General features: G+C 37.8%; 1 non-coding gene across 1 annotated transcript; it reads right to left on the reverse strand.

Annotated features, from left to right (window-relative positions):
• Window positions 1-1,621: 1,621 nt before the first annotated feature.
• On the reverse strand, window positions 1,622-1,729 carry LOC112725857 (small nucleolar RNA R71). Its single transcript, XR_003164938.1, has one exon. It is a non-coding gene; the product is annotated as a small nucleolar RNA R71 (small nucleolar RNA).
• Window positions 1,730-4,542: the final 2,813 nt, after the last annotated feature.

Raw genomic sequence — 4,542 nt, forward strand, 5'->3', positions numbered from 1 at the left:
AATAAGTTCTTGGTGTTCATCTTGACATTCAAAGTGTTCTTGGTGTTCATCTTGACATTCATAGTGTTCTTGCATGCATCATTTGTTTTGATCCAAAACTTTCATGCATTGAGTCTTTTTATTGTTTTTCTCTTTCATCATTAAAAATTCGAAAATAAAAAAAATATCTTTCCCTTTTTCATCTCATAAAATTCGAAAATTTGAGTTAACTTTTTAAAAAATTTTAAAATTTAGTTGTTTCTTATAAGTCAAATCAAATTTTCAATTAAAATTCTATCTTTTTCAAATATTTTTCAAAAACAAAATCTTTTTCATTTTTCTTTTATGATTTTCGAAAATTTCAAATTGATTTTCAAAAATCTTTTTCTTGCTTTATTTTATAATTTCAAAACCTTTACTAACAATTAATGTGATTGATTCAAAAATTTCAAGTTGTTACTTGCCTATTAAGAAAGATTCAATCTTTAAATTTTAAAATCATATCTTTTTTGTTCTTGTTAGTCAAGTAATCAACTTTAATTTTCAAAATCAAATCTTTCTAAATTTCCTTTTCAAATCTTTTTCAAATTAAATGTCAATCACATCTTTTTCAAAATCAATTTCAAAATCTTTTCTAACTTCTTATCTTTTTAAAAATTAATTTTCAAATCTTTTTCAATTAACCACTTAACTTTTTGTTTGATTCTTATCTTTTTCAAAACTACCTAACTAACTCTCTCTCTCTCTCTTTAATTTTTGAAAATCCCTTCCCTCTTTTTCAAAATTTCTTTTTGATTAACTATTTGTTTTAAATTTTAATTTGATTTAATTTTATTTTTCTTTTTAAATTTTCAAATTTTTATTTTAAATTCAATTTAAAAACAAAAATACTTTTATTTTAATTTATTTAATTTTCGAATTCTCTCATCTCTCATCCCCTTCTGTTTATTTATTCATCTACTAACACCCCTCTTTCACCCAAGAATTCGAACTCATTCCTCTCCCTTGTGTTTGGATTCTTATCTTTTCCTTCCTCCATTATTCTCTTATAAGGAATCTCTATACTGTGACATAGAGGATTCCATATTTTCTGTTTTCTTCTTTTTCATATGAGCAGGAACAAGGATAAGAACATTCTTGTTGAAGCTGATCCTGAACCTGAAAGGACTCTGAAGAGGAAGCTAAGGGAAGCCAAAGCACAACTCTGTGGAAAAAATCTGACAGAAATTTTTGAAAAAGAAGGAGACATGGCCGAAAATAATAACAATGCAAGGAAGATGCTTGGTGACTTTACTGCACCAAATTCCAATTTACATGGAAGAAGCATCTCAATCCCCCTGCCATTGGAGCAAACAATTTTGAGCTGAAACCTCAATTAGTTTCTCTGATGCAACAGAATTGCAAGTTTCATGGACTTCCATCAGAAGATCCTTTTCAGTTCTTAACTGAATTCTTGCAAATCTGTGATACTGTTAAGACCAATGGGGTTGATCCCGAGGTCTATAGGCTTATGTTTTTCCCGTTTGCTGTAAGAGACAGAGCTAGAATATGGTTGGACTCTCAACCTAAGGATAGCCTGAACTCTTGGGATAAGATGGTCACGGCTTTCTTAGCCAAGTTCTTTCCTCCTCAAAAGCTTAGTAAGCTTAGAGTGGATGTTCAAACCTTCAAACAGAAAGAAGGTGAGTCCCTCTATGAAGCTTGGGAGAGATACAAGGAACTGACCAAAAAGTGTCCTTCTGACATGCTTTCATAATGGACCATCCTGGATATATTCTATGATGGTCTGTCTGAATTATCTAAAATGTCATTGGACCATTCTGCAGGTGGATCCATTCACCTAAAGAAAATGCTTGCAGAAGCTCAAGAACTCATTGACATGGTTGCAAATAACCAGTTCATGTACACTTCTGAAAGGAATCCTGTGAGTAATGGGACGCCTATGAGGAAGGGAATTCTTGAAATTGATACTCTGAATGCCATATTGGCTCAGAATAAAATATTGACTCAGCAAGTCAATATGATCTCTCAGAGTCTGAATGGATTGAAGGAATCATCCAACAGTACTAAAGAGGCATCTTCTGAAGAAGAAGCTTATGATCCTGAGAACCCTGCAATAGCAGAAGTGAATTACATGGGTGAACCCTATGGAAACACCTATAATCCCTCATGGAGAAATCATCCAAATTTCTCATGGAAGGATCAACAAAAGCCTCAATAAGGCTTTAATAATGGTGGAAGAAACAGGTTTAGCAATAGCAAATATTTTCCATCATCCAATCAGCAACAGACAGAGAATTCTGAGCTGAACCCATCTAGCTTAGCAAATATAGTCTCTGATCTATTTAAGGCCACTGTGAGTTTCATGAATGAAACAAGGTCCTCTATTAGAAATTTGGAGGCACAAGTGGGCCAGCTGAGTAAAAGGGTCACTGAAACTCCTCCTAGTACTCTCCCAAGCAATACAGAAGAAAATCCAAAGAGAGAGTGCAAGGCCATTGATTTGACCATCATGGCTGAACCTATAAGGGAGGGGAAGAACGTGAATCCTAGTGAGGAAGACCTCCTGGGACGTTCCGTGTCCAATAAGGAGTTTTCCTTTGAGGAACCAAAGGAATCTGAGGCTCATCTAGAGACCATAGAGATTCCATTGAACCTCCTTCTGCCCTTCATGAGCTCTGATGAGTATTCTTCTTCTGAAGAGAATGAAGATGTCACTGAAGAGCAAGTTGCTAAGTACCTTGGTGCAATCATGAAGCTGAATGCCAAATTATTTGGCAACGAGACTTGGGAAGATGAACCTCCCTTGCTCACCAATGAACTGAATGCATTGGATAGGCAGAAATTACCTAAAAAGAAACAGGATCCTGGCAAATTCTTAATACCCTGTACCATAGGCACCATGACCTTTGAGGAGGCTCTGTGTGACCTGGGGTCAGGAATAAACTTAATGCCACTCTCTGTAATGGAGAAACTTGGGATCTTTGAGGTGCAAGCTGCCAGAATCTCATTAGAGATGGTAGACAACTCAAGAAAATAGGCTTGTGGACAAGTAGAGGACGTGTTAGTAAAGGTTGAAGGCCTTTACATCCCTGCTGATTTCATAATCCTTGACACTGGGAAGGATGAGGATGAATCCATCATCCTTGGAAGACCCTTCCTAGCCACAGCAAGAGCTGTGATTGATGTGGACAGAGGAGAGTTAATCCTTCAACTGAATGAGGACAACCTTGTGTTTAAAACTCAAGGATCTCCTTCTGTAATCATGGAGAGGAAGCATGAAAAGCTTCTCTCACTGCAGAGTCAACCAAAGCCCCCACAGTCAAACTCTAAGTTTGGTGTTGGAAGGCCACAACCAAACTCTAAGTTTGGTGTTGGGAGGTTCCAACCTTGCTCTGATTATCTGTGAGGCTCCATGAGAGCTCACTGTCAAGCTATTGACATTAAAGAAGCGCTTGTTGGGAGGCAACCCAATGTTATTTAATTATGTCTATTTTATTTTTATTGTTATTTTCGTGTTTTATTAGGTTGATGATCATGTGGAGTCACAAAAACTACTAAAAAATAAAAAACAAAATGAAAAATAGCATTAAAAATAGCACACCCTGGAGGAAGAGCATTCTGGCGTTTAAACGCCAGAAACAAGCATCTGTCTGGCGTTTAACGCCAGAAACAAGCACCAAGCTGGCCTTTAACGCCAGAAACAGGCTACATTTGGGCGTTTAACGCCAGAAACAAGCAGCAGTCTGACGTTAAACGCCAGGATTGCACAGCAAGGGCATTTTACACACCTAATTGGAGCAGGGATGTTAAGTCCTTGGCTCCACTGGATCTGTGGACCCTACAGGATCCCCACCACCTTCTTCTCTCCTTTTCACACCTTCTTCATATCTCTCTTCCCCAAATACCCTTCACCAATCACCTCAATCACTCTTTCCCATCACCTCTTCACCATTCACATCCATCCACTCTTCCCCATAAACCCCACCTACCTACAAAATTCAAAATATTTTCCCTCCCAAACCCAACCCTAATGGCCGAATCCTAATCCCTCCCCCACTCCTATATAAACCCCTCATTCCTTCTTCATTTTCACACAACACAACCCTCTCTTCTCCCCCTTGGCCGAATACACCTTCTCCCTCCATCTCCTCCTTATTTTTCTTCTTCTCCTTCCTTATTTCTTCTTTTGCTCGGGGACGAGAAAACATTTTAAGTTTGGTGTGGTAAAAAGCATTGCTTTTTGTTTTTCCATAACCATCAATGGCACATAAGACCAAAGAATCCTCAAGAAAGAGGAAAGGGAAGGCAGTTGCTTCCACCTCTGAGTCATGGGAGATGGAGAGATTCATCTCAAAGGTCCATCAAGACCACTTCTATGAAGCTGTGGCCAAGAAGAAAGTGATCCCCGAGGTTCCTTTCAAGCTCAAAAAGAATGAGTATCCGAAGATCCGACTTGAGATCCAAAGAAGAGGTTGGAAAGTTCTCACCAACCCCATTCAACAAGTCGGGATCTTAATGGTTCAAGAGTTCTATGCAAATGCATGGATCACTAGGAACCAT

This window comes from Arachis hypogaea, chromosome 11, assembly GCF_003086295.3.
Source record: "Arachis hypogaea cultivar Tifrunner chromosome 11, arahy.Tifrunner.gnm2.J5K5, whole genome shotgun sequence".
NCBI lineage: Eukaryota > Viridiplantae > Streptophyta > Magnoliopsida > Fabales > Fabaceae > Arachis > Arachis hypogaea.